This window comes from Ambystoma mexicanum, chromosome 7q (genome assembly GCF_040938575.1).
Source record: "Ambystoma mexicanum isolate Mex_15411 chromosome 7q, UKY_AmexF1_1, whole genome shotgun sequence".
Classification (NCBI taxonomy): domain Eukaryota; kingdom Metazoa; phylum Chordata; class Amphibia; order Caudata; family Ambystomatidae; genus Ambystoma; species Ambystoma mexicanum.
Window position 1 is genome coordinate 110,938,721 of NC_090941.1, and position 17,638 is coordinate 110,956,358.

The following is a 17,638-nucleotide window of genomic DNA, read 5'->3' on the forward strand; positions in this document are numbered from 1 at the left end:
GACCGGGACTGTCCTGGATGGTAGACTCACAGCCGGGGTGGTGTCGCCTGCATCTGCCCATGCACTTGCCAACACCTGGCTACTCGGGGTAGTAGATGACAATACTGCCCAAGGGACATGTGCCTCGGATAGGGCAGCCCTGTGTGCACTTTCAACGTGCCTCCTGACCTCCTGGAAATCATCCTGGGACTCTTCAGGTGCCGACGCAACATGCACTGGCCGCCCTGAGCCTGGGTGGTGGTGTCCACAGCTGCACCTGCAGCTACCACTATCCTTGGGCCCGTGGCAGTCGATGAAACAGACTGCTGGGTCACACGGGCGCCAGTGCCAGATGCAAGAGCTGCATCTCCCGAAACCACAGGGCGTGGTGGCATGACTGCACTAACACGTGGCAGAACATCCTGCCGAAGTGGCGCACCCCTGCCTATTCCCCCTCTGCACCCACCCTGGACACCCTGGAGTCCCCCTACTCCCTGGTCACCCCAGCCACGTCCCTGACCATGCCTGCCACGTGCAGTATGCCCAGCTGAGGCGCCCCACACCTTTCGTGGCCTCCCAACCATGGCACAGATGTAGTGCTGGCACAGATGTAGTAGTGCCAATGGGAGGTGTACACAACAATTGTCCTGGGCAATTGGGGTGAAGGGGGTGGGATACTACATGTTAACAGCACCCCTGTGCGCCTGCAAGGCTGTATGTGACTCTGGTGATGAAGTGACAGGTCACGCAATGCTCAGGCACCCCAAAACTGCAGTAAAACCGTGCACGCAACCCTCGGTAGCCCATGTGTGTGGAAGTAACCTCCTGCAGTACGCGGTGGCACCCAGGGACACGAAAAACACATACGCGTGGGACATGCAGGCTACTATGACATTGAAAACGGGCATGCGATACACAGGGGGAACCGCAGTGGGAAAAATAGTGGGCGCGACTCACCGTCTGACTAGTGTGGTAATGAAAAACACGCATAGCCAATACCCCGCCAAAAGAAGAGATACGTCCTTGATCTGCTGTGAAGTAGTGATAGCGCGTGAGACAACCAGAAGTAGCAACACACACATTGTTCTCCACGAAAGGCACGTACAGTGAACTGCTGGCCCCGCTCACCTTTAACCCGTGCCGAGGGAAACGTCTGTGCACGTCATGTCACTTATGCGCTTAGGCCCTTTCCTCGAATTACACGCATTAACACACGGACATGCTGTTTTTTCACGTGCTGAATCACTATGCACCCGTGCCGAGGGAAACACCCGTGCGTGTTACATCACATACGCACTTACACGCTAAGGGCCTTTCCTCAAATTACACAGTGACGTGCTGTTTTTTCACGTGCCAAATCACTCTATTTCAAGCTGGCCACGCGACAACACACGGAAGACCACGCTCCTGCCCAGAAGGCCATTTTCCTGTCCCCCTGAGCTCCAAGCCAACTCCCACCAGCCATCTGCTGCTGCCTGCCTACCTGCTTGCCACGTGCCCTGCTATTTGGTGCCTGCACGTCAGCCATCTGCAAGGGGTCCAGTTGCTGTGATACCCCTGCTGGGACAGAAGACTCCCGACTGATGTTCCATCGCTCCAGAGCCTAGCACCAGGACCCAGTTGCCCACCCACACTTGCCTCAGGGGTTGCCATGTCGGGGGAAACACCATCACAGACCACTGGCAACCCCCAGCCAGAGAGGCAGAGGGCTGCCAGCTTCACAGCAGGAGAGGTTGGCATCCTGGTGGAGCAAGTCTTGGTGCATTATAATGCCCTCCATGGAAGAAGACGCACCGACAAGGATGGACGGGAGATGATCTGGCTGGACATTGTGGTTGCCATCAACGTGGAGGGGGTGGCAACCCGCGACCTACAACACGTCCATAAGCTCTGGGAGGACTTCAGGTCCAGGACCCTCAGGAAGGCCCGGTGCCTCTTGGAAGCAGCGGATGCAGTGAGGCGCCGGGTCCACCTTATCACCGACAACATGAGGGTCCTGGAACGCATTAACCCAGCACTTCACCGCCAGTTCCTCGAGAGGGAGACCGGTCTGGAGTCGAGTGGTAAGTGTCCATGCATACATATTTGATGCAGTACATGTTGAGGTGTGCCAGGAGTGTGCAGCTTGGACATATATCTGAAAAGGGCCATGTATGGATCTGTATGTTCAGGGACATGACCGTGCTGCATGTGAGTCCTGTCATGTGTGATGCACATCAATGGTGTATGTGTTCCAAAGCATGATGCATAACACATGTTGGTATTTCTGTGTATGTACTATGGCATGGTTGGGTGTGACACTTGGATGCTGGTTCCACCTTCATGTACCTGCACGGCATACATGTGCGTGTGAGTGTGTTTGACATGTGTGTGACTGGATATGCCACAGGAGCCCCAATTCAAAAATCTACTTAGTACAGCCCGCGGCTGTGGGCCAAACCCCAACCCCTAAAGGGCAGGATCTTGCAAATTACACCTAGAATCCTCTTGGATAAAGTTAACATAGTCTCGTATACTGATGACTACTTTAAACAGCTCCTTGGGACAGCATCTACACTTCGTAATGAAGAGGGTGCTATTACCAGGGGTTTGACAGAAGATCAATCAGAAATACTCAATCAAAAGAAGAAGAAAATAGTACGCACCGAGCTCAACAGCAAATTTATGCTTGAATACTTGAAAGCCGGAATAATCCCAGAGGGCCTACAAGTGCATAATATCCTTAGAGTGTTTACTTATAATCCCAAATTCACTAAGAATTTCAGCGGAGTTGGGAATAAATGTAGCCGAGATTGGCTAATCCTAGTCATTGACACGGCGAAAGAAGAGTGCGAAAAGCAAGGCACAGAACTACAGGAGCTTGAGAAAAAATTCCTGGAAGATCAATCCATACAGGAAGCAAAAGAAAAACTGGAAAAGTCAGAGACTGAGATCACCAAATTCAAAAATCTCACTCTAGACAGAAAAGTTGACAAATTCAAGAAGGACCTGACCAACTACTCGGAGGAGAGGACATATCCGTACCTGAGGCCCACATACTACACTGACCTACAAATCAGTCAGGGATACAACAGGAGAAATAGAGGAGCAAACTTCTCTGGGACCTCATCCAGTGGAAGTGGAAGCGCCACAAGTTTAACAGGCCTAGCAGGCCAGCAACAACCTTTTTTTCCCAAGGGAGGCCAGAGAGGCAGAACCAGAAGGAGACCTGCGCCAACGGGCCAGCGCATGAGAATGCGCCAATGGTACTAGAACCAAGGACCAACCATGGGATACCAGTCTTTGTCCTAGCCGACCGAGTGATGACCCCTGCTGAGTTAAGGCTTCTAGGAAAAGGACTCTCATTTGTCCCAGCCCAAAAAGCACAACCTTTTGAAATCGAGCTGGAACTTCAAAGGTTCTACAGAAACACACGCCCAAACACTACTTTGAAGTCTATCTACCGGCATCTAGAGAGACAGAACAACACGACCAACATCCTACACCTAGATCAGATAATATCACTGGTCCCGAACAAAAATCCACCTTTTACCCACCACCAAATTCGATCCCTTGCGAGATTGAAGCATTTGAAAGGACAGTCACCAAAACCGTGATGGCCGGCTTTTCCAAACAAAATTACTACATAGACAACTTAGATCAAGAAGAACGAATTGCCATGAGGACACTCCGGGCTGATTTATCCATCACCATCAAGCCCGCAGACAAGGGTGGCGGTATAGTTGAATGGGACACCACCAAATACAACAGTGAATGTCTACGTCTCCTCAGCGACAGAGCATCATACAGACCACTCAATTTTGACACGATTACGACTTTACAAGCCGAGATCAAGAGCCTCACCGAGCATGCTCTCGAGGAGGATGGATTTGTGACGATGAACAAACCTTCCTCAATCGGGCTAACCTGAGAACTCCAGCTTTCTACATCTTGCCCAAAGTGCACAAAAACACAGAGAGACCACCAGGAAGACCAATAGTATCCGCGTGTGAGTCACTACTGGAACCCTTATCCCTCTATACTGATTTTTTTCTGAAACCTTTTGTTGCGATGATGCCTTCATATCTCAAGGATACCACCAGCACAATCAACTTGCTCGACGACATCTCTCACCAACGACAGCCTACTTGCAACAATGGACGTCGACGCACTATAAACATCCATTCCACAGACTGAGGGCCTGCAGGTCATACGTGACCTCCTAGACACCAGAGAAGATGTAGATACAACGCCCACTGCGTTCCTTCTGGAATGTATCAGACTGGCCATGTCAGAGAATTTCTTCCTTTTCCAAGACCAAATGTATAAACAAACTAAGGGAGTGAGCATGGGGGCAACATTTGCCCCTGACATTGCCAACCTCTTCATGGCCGACTATGAGAAGAAGAATGTGTTGACTGAAGCCAACCCCTTTCAAGGGAACATTGCCCTTTGGAAGCGCTACATCGACAACATTGTGCTCATCTGGGATGGTACCCCCACCGAACTTCAGGCATTCCATCTTTGGCTCAATGCATGTAGCCCACACATTAAGTTCACAATTCATTGGGACCATCACCAGATCGATTTTTTGGACTTGCATATATACAAAACACGGAACCATTTCAAAACAGAACTCTTCAGAAAACCAACGGATCGTAATACCCTACTTCATTACAGCAGCTACCACCCCATGGGTTTGAAGTATAACCTACCATATGGACAGTTCCTACCGATCAGTAGAAACTGTACAGATGTCGAAAGATACAGGAAACATGCAGAAGATCTACAAGAACGTCTAATTGAAAGAGATTACCCTCGGAAATCCATAAAACAAGCACAGAAGAGAGCTAGAAATACACCTAGGGAGATCTGCCTCGAAAACAAGCCCAAAAAAGAACTAGAAAGACTAGTTTGTGTAACCACTTTTGGACCATTGAGCCAACTAATTCAGAAAACTATAAAGCAAAAATTGGCATCTGGTCAAACAACCAGGTACTCTGAACAGAACACCATGCTTCGCATTCAAGAAAAACAAAAATCGAAGAGATTCCTTAGTACACACATTCATTGAAACACCAAAAGAACTGAAAACACTCTATGGGATAAACAACCCCCACAAAGGACATTTCAAATGCGGGAATTGTGTGGCATGCTCGCTCACTCTACAGAAAAAATCATTTGAATATAAGAAAATCAAATGGACGATGAAAGAACACACTAATTGTAACACCAAAGGTGTGATATATATCATACAATGCCCATTTGAATTACTCAACGTAGGCAAAACTATTCGCCCTGTAAAGATGCGCATTTCTGAGCACCGCTCGAGCATAAGGAACATGATAGCTGACAAACCCCTGGTTGAACACTTTAAGAAAGCAAAACACAGAGACACAGACCTTAGATGGTTTGTACTGCAAAAGGTGACTGCAGCCAAACGGGGAGGGGATCTAAACAAGGTCCTAACCCAACTTGAGCAAAGATGGGTCCACAAAATGGACACAGTACATACAGGACTGAATATATCGGTTGAGTGGAGGTCCTTTTTATGACCCAAGACCAGGTCCAAGCATTTTTTATCGTGCCTTAATCCATGCACTTATCATTTCGTACATATATCAGACTAGAAGATACACCATTATGGATCTTTAACTGCTGCACAATTATTTTGCAATACTATAGGAGGTGGCAACATTTGGTATATCATTTTGCTTTGTATTGGTCTATCAATGTGGAACCAACCAAGTTTAATATGTGATTATGCTCTATTCATCAGCGGGTAGTATCGGATTATGCTTTTGCTTCTGTTTCTAGATTGTCTAGATTGTTCCACACAGAGAAATTGACTATTGATCATACTGTGTGCGTTTCTTGAATCATGCATTGTATGTATGCCATGCCTACCCAACCATGCATTGTATGTAAGCCATGCCTAATCAATTATGCTTTCTCAGTTTTGTCAAGTGAGTCATGCCAACCTTATCGTTCCTTTCCCTCATTAGACACTGTTGTCTAAATATCTCCGATTGGTTACCATGGCAACCGTTATCAACAATTGCCCCTCGTCATACCACAATTCCTAATAGGTCTTTCACAGTCACCATAATTGTCTCCCATACTCGGTGGACCCCCGTTGACACCTACAGGACCTTCATGTTGCCATTAGACCATCCCAACATGGCCGCCGATATATAACTATTGGTGTCCTAGCAACGGCGTCTATTACGCCGCGTCTTTCGTTTTCCCCTGCTTTGGAGTGACTCAGCAGTCCTTGCAGAGCTCTGCAGAACACAGTCTGCATGCAGCATCGCCCACACGCAGCCACCAGGTATGCACGCGGGGCCGCGATTATTACGATTATAGTTATGTGCTTAGAACATGACACCGACTCAGTGACCTCTTGCAGGACTGTACATCACACGAAGATTGCGCGGATCCCAGTCCTACATGTGAGGTAAGCTTTTATCTCATGAACTATAACACTGTGCACGCTTTTTTAATGCTGCACGTGTCTTATCAAGCTTTTCACTCATGATTATTCTTGAGGAGACTAATGCCTCCTTTTTCTTGCTCTAGGAGCCCCGACTGGCAATTTCCCAGCTACGGTCCCAAACACGAGTACCTGGTGGAATTTATTCCACTCATGCAAGCTGTTTTCCCACCATGATATTACGTACATGGCACAGCAAACTATTAAGTTGACTTGAAAAATTATCTCCACTGGAACTCTCTCCTAAACGATATTCCCTTTCCCTGTTTACAGCACACCCTCACACAGACCACGTCCTGATGAATGCCGTGATAGACACAAGGCCTGTCTAGCCCCCTGAGATGGCAGAAACACCTTGGTGTAGACACACCTTTTACCTACAGTGTAGCAGCACTGTTTTCACCGAGAACACTATGTTTTTTGTTTTGTTTTGTACCTGTTCAAATGCACTTACCTTTAATGCTATGTACTAGATTCTGACAGTTACTGAATTGTCTTTTGTCTTGTTACATAAGCATTCAACGGTATGATTGGTGTCTGCTTCCATGGTCTATATGTGTGTTACAAAAAGTAATGTTTGGTGACAAAAATTTTGGTCCATCAATCAATACCTTTTATGATGTTTGATATAATACAATTCAAATAATCTTTTTAGTAAGATATTATCACTTGAGTGTTTTAGACTACAGGGTACACAGGAGAGCGTGAAGGTGATCCTTCCTTTGGCCTATTCAATCATATCTATATTCATAAGTAGCCTCCCTGGGCAGAGTAGGTTCCCCCACAGGAGCCCTAATTCAAAAATCTGCATGTGACACAGAGATAGGAACCTGATTGGCAGATGTGACATAGCTGCCGATGATTGCATTGTTACAGGTGGTGGAGATGTACAGATGCATGTCTGTCTGTTGGCGTGTGTGCATGTGTTTGGCACTCCCCATGTTGCTTGTGACGTCATGCCAACCTTCGGATGTTCATGCTGTTGTGTGCGTATGGATGCTGCTGCTTGCTGCACGATTCCTGTTAATTTGTGCATGTGTGTGGGTTCAAATGATATGAGTGTTGGGGAGTGTGATTCCATCTGTGAAGTTTGACACTGCCACTCATGTGCAACTGTCATGTGTGTATCCGACCATTGTACAGTGCCCTGATGCCTGTGTTCTGTCTCTCCCTGTCTGCAGCGTCAACTGATGAAGAGGGCGGAGATTATGCTCTGGAGCACAGCGGCAGGGATCCCACCAACAGCCGGAGACGCAAGGCCCAGCTCTCCTCCCACGTTGTCATCTCTTCCAGGAGTGAGGAGTCTGGCGCCGCTTCCATGGCTACAGCTGTTGAGGGAAGGTTTAAGAGGCAGAGGTTGGAGGTAGACTCTTCAGCAGCAGTAGGGGCAGCTGAGCCTCCACAGGGGCCTATCGAGGAAGATAGCACTGACTCATCCAGGTTGGTGGGCGGGTCTGTTGAAGAGGATGCCGTGGAAGGCCCACGCACAGGGCCTGCAAGGGGGGATTCCACTGGTGCTAGTGGCGCAGTCCAGCGGCAGGGACAGGAGGCAGCACAGGCCGCCGCAGAGGTACCTGTGTGTAATTCTGTCCCAGATCCTGTGACTGCACAATCCCGTACCAGCATGGATGCCTTCGTCCAGACCCGTTTTCAGGGAGGGGATGCACAAACAACAACTGGCCTTCCTCTCCCTGTGGATGTTGCAATCCGTGACCGTGTTGAGCCTGTCCTAGCTGGGATGGCGTTGTGCCAACATGGTATTCGGGATGACGTGCATGGTTCTCATGAGGACAATGCACATCATTTTGAATAACTCATTGACCACGTCAGCCTACTAGGACAGGTCACAAGCGCTGGGTTCCTCTGTGTGCTGGATCTTCTTGCGACCCTCTCTTCAACTGAACCCCCTATGCACCAGTCATCCTCCGTGCCATCTTCCTGCCCAAGTATCACCTGGGCATCCTCGGAAGCTGCCCCTGATCCAGCAGCCAGGCTGGTAGAGGACACATCCCGCCCATAGTCAGGAGTCAGAGGTTCAGCAGGGGTGGCCACCCCACCAACTGGACCCCAGCAAGAGGAGGACGTGCAGGCATCAACAGGCAGGGCACATGCATGGCAGTAGGAGGCTCAGGGTGGGAGCGATAATGGCTCAGGGCCATCAACATCACAGGGACAGGCATCAGCCGGAGGGCAGGAGGACTGTGGATTAGGACTGTCTTCTGTGTGGCAGTGGATGGGCCAGCAGATAGATGCAGAGCAGCGGCGGGCAGAGGAGGCACGGCTCACTATGGTCAGGGCGGAGAACTCCATGCGCAGTGCATGTGTCGGGGATCCCAGTGGATGGTGCCATGTGGCCTGCCTGCGGTGCATGGTATGGGGTGATGGGCTGCCTGCAGGGCATGGCCAGGTGTGTGGGGTGGTACTCTGTGGTGTGGGCTGCCAGCGGGACATGGTCTGGGGTGATGGGCTGCCTGTGGGGCATGGCCAGGAGTGTGGGGTGGTCCCCTGTGGTGTGGGCTGCCTGCAGGGCATGAGGAGGGGGGCACACCCTGGAGGGCCCACACTGCCAAATTGTATGTAAAAGTCCCTGCGCACCCCCGGAATACACGTACCCCGCACGCGCCAGGCCAATCGCGTGTGAAACTCCCTGAGCACCCTCGGAATAAACGTACCCCACTCGCACCAGGCCTATGGCGTGTGAAACTCCATGCACACCCCCGGAAGACACGTACCCCGCTTGCACCAGGCATATCGCATGTAAAACTCCCTGCGCACCCCCAGAATACAAGTACCACACTTGCCCCAGGCCTATCGCATGTGAAACTCCACGCGCACCCCCGGAATACACATACCACGCTCATGACAGCGGAATCGCCTGTAAAACTCCCCGCGCACCCCCGGCATACATGTACCCCGCTCGCACCAGGCCTATCGCATGTGAAACTCCCTGCGCACCCCGGGAATACACGTTCCCCCATCATGCCAGGCCAATCATGTGTGAAACTCCCCACGCACCCCCGGAATACATGTACCCCGCTCGCGCCAGGCCTATCACCCACGCAACCCCGGAATACACGTACCACGCTTGCGCCAGGCCTATCACATGTGAAACTCCATGCACACCCCCGGAATACACATACCCCCCTCGCGCCAGGCCAATCGCATTTAAAAGTCCACGTGCACCCCCGGAATACACGTAGGCAGCCCATCCACCCTCCCCATGACCTGCAGGCAGACCATCCACCATGACCATGACCAGTAGGCAGCCCATCGACCCTCCCCCTGCCCCGCAGGCAGCCCATCCACCATGACCATGACCCGCAGGCAGCCCATCACCCCAGACCATGCCCTGCAGGCAGCCCATCACCCCAGTCCATGCCCCTCAGGCAGCCCATCACCCCTGGGCATGCCCCGCAGGCAGCCCATGACACCAGTCCATGCCCCGGAGGCAGTCCATCACCCCAGACCATGCCGACCCGCAGGCAGCCCATGACCCCAGTCCATGCCCCGCAGGCAGCCCATGACCCCAATCCATGCCCCGCAGGCAGCCCATCACCCCAGTCCATGCCGCGCAGGCAGCCCATCACCCTAAACCATGCCGAGCCGCAGGCAGCCCATGACCCCAGTCCATGCCCCGCAGGCAGCCCATGACCCCAGTCCATACCCCACAGGCAGCCCATCACCCCAGTCCATGCCCCGCAGGCAGCCCATGACCCCAGTCCATGCCCCGCAGGCAGCCCATCGCCCCAGTCCATGCCTTGCAGGCAGCCCATCACCCCTGGGCTTGCCCCGCAGGAAGCCCACACCACAGGGGGGACATTTTCCATGCATTTTACCTGACGCGAGCGGGGTACGCATCTTCCGAGGGGTGCGCAGGGAGTTTTACACGCGATTTCGCTTGCGCGAGCAGGGTACGCATACTCTGATGGGTGCGCGGGGAGTTTTAAACGCGAGGCCTATGACTCGCCGGCAGCCATCTATGCACCTGGGACTGGGATGCGGGATGGCTGTGGGCCGACTCATGGGGGCTGAATGGCTCATCCCGTAGTATGATACAGACTCCATTTTGTGATACACCCAGACTCCATTTTGAACATAATAATCTAGGCCTCAGTGGCACAAGCAGCCTGCAGGGCTGCAGCTCTCCCCACCTGACTGCGCACAGCGAGCCCAGCACTTCCCTCACCCTCCTCCCCTTGGCGGCTCAGCTCAAGGTCTGTTCTCAGGGGAGACTAAGCGCAAACAAGCTGCATTACAAACACTGTATCTTTCACCTTCCGCAGTACATCATTGACCTGACGATGACCAGGCCAAAGCTGGGGTCTGAGAAAAACAACGCTGCCTCTATATGATATGATATGATATGATATGATATGATATGGCATTTGTAACGTGCCTATACACAAGTGTTTCAAGGCGCGACGAGGCAGGGAGGGGGGAACAAGGGAAGACAGACAGCGATCCTACTAGGCCAGGTGTCATTCAGATCGCGCAAGTGCATGGGTAGGGGGGACGGGAAAAGTGCAAGGGGGAAAGGATAGGGGAAAGTGCAATACAGGGTTAGTAATGAACAAGATAAATAATAAGGGCCAGCTGGTGGCAAGTGCAAGATAAGTGCAGGCTGGGAAGGAGGTCTGTAGGGATACAGAGACAGTCCCGCAGTGCAGGGGTTGCCAGGAAGGCAGTGCAGGGGAGAGTGGCTGGGCCAAGGACCGAGATTGGTGAGTGGCCCAGTTGCTGATTCAGTACAGTTTTGGTGATTTAGCAGGGGAGAGGGAGAGAGAAAGCAGAAGCAAAGAGGAAGGTTTTGAGGTGCTTCCAGAACCGGAGATGGTTCTCCTCAAGTTTCAGGGAGGCAGGAAGGCTGTTCCAGAGGGAGGCCCCTGCTGTGGAGAGAGATCTCCCCCCAACTCGTTGCTTGGAGAAGCGACTGACCCTGAGGGAGTTGGAGGCGGAAGAGCGAAGTGCTCGAAAAGGAAGATATTTAGGAAGGGAGAGTTGAAGGTAATTTGGCCCCAGGCCCCAGAAGGCCTTGTGGACAATGCAGAGGGTTTTGAACTTAATCCTCGCAGCCACAGGGAGCCAGTGTAGCGATTTCAGTCTTGGAGAGATACGGTCCCTGGGCTTGAGGCCAAGGACACGTCTCACAGTCCTGTTCTGGATGAGTTGCAGAGGGCGGAGAGTAGAGGCAGGCAGATTTGTTAAAACTTGTTCTTTCCTGTCACAGAGCCCCACATCGATATTATATGCTGTGAATAACCCCCAAACCTGTTCCTCGTTTGAAGTGCCAGACATGTATGGTAAGCCTGTGTGCCACCCCGTTTCACCCATGCTACTAAGCCATCTGTAAGGACGATAAATTAGCCTCAAGTCCATGAGATTGATTGTTCATATTGAAATAAGACGGCCCTCTCCCATCCCAGATCACCCAAAAGTTATAAAATATATATATTCGAACCTGCCATTACTAATCAAGGATTATTATTGCTGCACAATATTTAAGAGCAATCTGTGATATCCATATGAACTCTATGATTTCCTAAAAATATACAAGTTTAAAAGTAGAAAATCAAGTGTTGCAATATGTACGGTTTTTGAGGTAATGAGTGCTGACCATATTAATAGATTATCTATTGAAGTATTTGTTTATTCTTTGAGCATTATGTTACAGAAATCAGATTATAAGCAGAATCTTGCAGACTCTTTCCTATGCTAATACATACATCAACCTGTTTCTACCTCATTTTTTAATGCTAGCTTTTCTTGTGTGCCTCGCACCCAGATGTAAAACCTTAGCCCTGTGAATGATGTGATGCTAACAAGACCGTTGTTGATAGAAGTTATTTTGCAAACCTGGTATTCATGATATACGAAAATGTGTAATACATATAGGGGCATGTAATTATTTGCGCCGAAAAACAGGGATTTGTGCGCCATTCTGACCGCAAATCCCTGTTTAACAAATGGAGATTTGCGGGCAGAATGGCGCACACAATCCCGTTTTTCGGCGCAAATAATTACATGAATCAGCCCCATAATGTTCATAAGCTCGCATGATCTTTGATATATATGTAATTATAGTGGCATAATCTCGTCTCTCATTTATAATGATGTGCGTGGGAAGCCCCATGGCCATTGCTCCCTTCACCTGCAGAGCCACGTACTCAGCCGCCACCCTCCTCCCTCCTCAGGCTGGGCTAACTATTGAAGGCCCTTGTTTTACTAATGTTGGAATAATATAGATATATCTCCTCGCCTTCCTGCTAAACCCGCACAAGGTATTTGCCTTCCCCTATGCCACCTGACACACAATGCCACTATAAAACCACGTTGTCACTTCATGCACTGGTCAAAAGAATTATGGGCTGCAAGCCCCCACATCCCACCGCCTTTTGATGTACCAACTATGTGCCCCCTGACCCGGGAGTATTCTAGTTCACCCCAACCTCGACTGACCATCGTGGCAGTTAATTCACTCTTGTACTAACATACTATAAAGATGTCTCCTACTAAATCTAACAAAGCAGAATGATAAAGGTATCCTGACACATGCCCCCTAATACGGCACCTGGACTCATGAAGCTGCCCCTTTTTCAATAATGTTTTTTATGATGATGCATCAGGAGCACTTACGAGTTATGTGCTATTTCTCTTGTGATGGTAGATTAACAACTTGTATGATTTACAAGACAACTTGAAGCAGACATTAACAATGAATGTGGCCACAAGGGCAAAATGTTAATGCAGCCAAGATGTATCAACTCAAACAGCTCCTGACCTGGTACTCCATCCTGATAAGCCCAGCTGACCCACAAGCATCATCACGACACCGTGCAGAGTTTCACCAATCAGGAGCTGCGACCCTACAGAATCTATAATGTTTATTCCCTTTTGCCCAATCTCATCGATTCATGTAATCCCTAGTTCCCACGTCATAGGTGACGTGGATTTGTAACAAAATGTAGATGTTTGCTGATGTTTGGCAGAGGGCTTTGGAGTTTGCAGAGTTCTCTGCTTACCCTATATTTGTTTGGGTAAACTTTTTAACTTCACCCACACTTGGTCTTGGTCTCATTCCCATCTGGGGTGTGTCCATCATTGACTCTCATTGTGGAGTTTTAAATGCCTTTGTGGGGGACGCTCACTTTCAAGATGTACAAACTGCTGAAGGTCAAAGGCCATGGCTAGTGGCCCTTTTATTTGTTAGAATATATAGTGGGCACAGCCACAGATTGTGGACACTGCCCAGTATTGTGCTAAAGTCCATTGCTAGTGCCTCACTAGTGTATATAATATACAGTGGACACGGTTGAAAGCTGTTTACAGGCCAAAATCTATTGTTGGAAGCCTGTTAGTGTTTTAAAATATTCATTGCATATGGGTGAAGGTTCTGACCAGTGTCCATAACTGAAGGCCATGATTAGTACACATTCATGTGTTAAAATATATTTGGCCATGCACACTGACCATGGCTGAATGCCATGTTTAATGCCAGTTACTGTTGTAATGTAATTCGTGATGTCATCAGTGATGTGATCTGTGATGTCATCATGTGGTCATAGGCTGCTCAACAGGGGGCTTGAAGTTAAGGTGGCTTTAGCTGAATTTCAGCGGGTTTGTTTTGTTAAGTACTCACCTTAAAGCCCTTGCTACTTAAGTTTTTCCCTTGAATTTCAAATGTTTTGTTACAAAGTATTACTCGCCTTAAGGTCCCTGCAACTACATTTTTTTCTTGAATTTCAAGGGTTGTTTTAATCCATACACAATTGATATTAATACTACAGACAATTGGGCTAATTAAAACAATCTTTCATACATGTGTAGAAAGTAAAATGAAAACAAATTTTGCAACCACATTCCCCCCAAATAACCCTGCTCGTAAAAAAAAAACATTCTATGCATATTTCTATAACTTTTAAAAGTGTTTACATTTATATGTACTGTTCATGAATAGAAAGTCATTAAAGTGTTACAGTAAATGTATACAAACACTACACTCAATGTACCCTAAAATACATTTTTACAAGTCTACTGCCCACATATGTATGTATATACGTTTTATTTTTGTAAACAGTTTTATTTCCACGGCTACAAAGGATACATGCATGGCTAAATGCAGCAATGACTGGGGAGGGGATTTATGCACAGCTTCCACTTAGAAACACCAAAATGGATATGAAACCCTGCCCATCATCACTAGTAGCCGCAGATATTCAACGTGGCTACAAAGCTTACTTGTAGCCATGGCTACACGTACAATTTCTACAAACTAAAGACCAAACTAAGCCAGCATTCACAACTTCAAATAAGACAACACCTAAGCACACAAAATAACACAGACAGATATAATGCTGTGCTATATCAGCCACAAAACAATTTGATTATTGCACAGAAAATGTATGGTTTATAGACGCGGCTTTAAAAATAACACTGCAAATAAATCTTCAAACATGTAAATATTTATTAACACTTACATCCACATCAGCCACAGTCCTGCTATGTGCACAGTGAGAGTTCTGGAATCAAAGGATACAACTTCAGAAAATGGTGGCTTTTATACTTTCCAAAAAGAATACCAAAAAAGAGGACTATCTACCAAAATAACTAATAAAATGGATGCCACATTTTTACTACAACCAATCCCAAAAAGCTACACAAATAGAACAGTAACAAGAACAATAACCAACAATGAAACTCACAGAAATCTATTTTTCCCCACTCAACCTCTTTCATAGCCATGACTATTTGACGTGGCTGCAGACCTTGCTTTGTATCCACTGCTACAAGTACATTTTTCTACAAGTTCAAAACCAAATCATATCGGCCTTCAAATCTTCAAATGACATAAGAGAACACCTTAGCAGATAAAACAACACACACAAATAACATTCTGTACTGTATCATCCACATAAAAATATGATTGTTGCACAGACAATTTATAGTTTATAAACAGGGCTTTAAATATAACCGCTGTTATGCACACAACAAATAAAGTGTTGAAAAGCATTGACGCACCTACACACATGCTTTTTCAATAGACATGCTTATAGAACATCCCTTCATGGCTGTTTGCTGGTATGCATGGCTATTCTAAAAAACTAAGAATAAAATTATGTATTTCCACTCCCCTAACTCCAAACAAGTGTCCCTAAAATGCCTACTATTAGGTTGATAGGCCATGAGACATCAGCTACATCACAACTCTTTTATTGTTAAGCTTTAAACTTGAATCAAGTAATACAGTTAAAACAGCCCAACCTGCATCCAGTTCAACAACTGTTTTCTGTTCATAACTAAACCTTCCAATCTAACACTGCAAGTGGATTGTTTCTAGAATGGAATGGATTCTGCTGTCCAACTATTTACATAATAGCAAGCAGAATTGTCAGACCTCAGCTCTACCTTCCCTGTCTCCTCACCTGAGTCTTCAGAAGATATGTCCTTGGAAGCGATCTCTGCCTTCCGGCGGCTCTTCTTCTTGTTTGGTGTCTTGTCTTTAGGCTTCTTAATCTTCCGCTCGTGCAAGTAAGGTCTAGCCCCTCCGGAGGCCACCTTGACAGAGATGGGAATCTGTCCTCTGGGAACTCCGGGGGGGCCATCCTTCAATTCCAGGGAAAAAGCCAGAAGGCAGAAAAAACCCTGTAGATCTAGTTTGCAGGAAGTGGTTGGGTAAGATAGTCCAAAGACCCAAGTACTGAGTAAGCAGTTCCCCGCTGAGGTTTGTCTGAGAAACTCCAAAAGCAGCCGAGGTAAGAATTACTGGGATACGTATTTTAGAGGGTGGATCACAAATGTCAACAAGAGATATAATGGATAGAAGGAAAGAGGAAGAATAGGAAGTAAATCGATTTAGAAGTAAGAGAAGAGTAGACCCACAAGAAACAGTCCGAAGTAGAGCCAGAGGAAGGAAATCCCTGGCATAAACAAGAACTGAGAACGTGAATGCAACGGAAAAGTAAGCCCTAGAGTGAAAGGCGAAATCGAGTGAAAAATAGAAAAAAAAGCTACAATATAGAAACGGAAAGGATAAATACGCAGAGAAGCGTGAAAGGCAGTATATAGCAGTAAAGGAAGAAGTAGCCAAAAACGGCCAGACGTCGGATACCAAGGTAAGTAAAAAGTAGGAGGAGTCGCGTTGCGCCGCGGAGGAGAACGATCCCAAGAGCGGGTCTCTGGAGTAAAGAATGGCGGAAGCACGCCTGAGTAAAGAAAGTAAACAAACCAGACAGAAAGGTGGAAGAAACAGAAAGAGAACGAAAGAAAGGCTAAGAGAGCTAGAGCGAACAGTGAGATCGAAAGGAGTATTCAAAAGAGGGGTACAATAAGCACAGAGTAGAATTAACGAGGAACAAGAGGGAAAAAACGAAAATCACAAAGAATACTCGAAGCGTCGTAGGAAGCGAACACAGATACAACGCACCGGCAAGGGGGCGGAGCCAAAATTTATAAGAACATCCGCCATGTTGGGTGAGGACTAGAGCGGAGAAACACAATGGAGATTAGTATCTCCAATAGTTCCACAATTTCCAGTCACGATTCCTGACAAGAATGAACAGGAATTTTTCCCTATATGCATATGGTAATATACAACACAACTCCCTCCCTTCTAGGAGGATAACCTGCAAAGGAAGCATCCCTCACCTCTGTCTATACCCCACATATCACCACTCTTTCCTCGCTCCACTTTTCACCATTAGTCAGTAGCACTGTATTCCCAAGATCTTTCACCACCTGCAAGGGACCTGAATATTTCATACACCCTTTCTGCACCCTCTTTCCACCCTTTACCTTCACTAAAACTCATTCTCCCATTAACCACTCTTTCACACAATTTTTCTTATCATACCCTTCTTTAGATTTGACTTGATCGTGCATGACCCTTTCCCATATAACTTCTTGAGACACCACTCCACAATACCCACCCAACCTGGCCTCAGCTTTGAATTTGGGAACCTCTTGTAAATGGCTCAAATGGTGAAACCCCTGTAATATGATGCAGAGCAATCCTGTACTACATGACTCTCTCCATTACAGCCCGTGACCAGTCCCCACCCATTGCTATTGCAATGTGTATCACCTCCATCAAAGTCCTGTTGAACCTTTCCACGGTCGCATTTCCTTTTGTGTTATACAGCACCGTTGTTGTATGCTCCACCCCGTTCTGCTTCAAAAATTCTTTCATTTCTC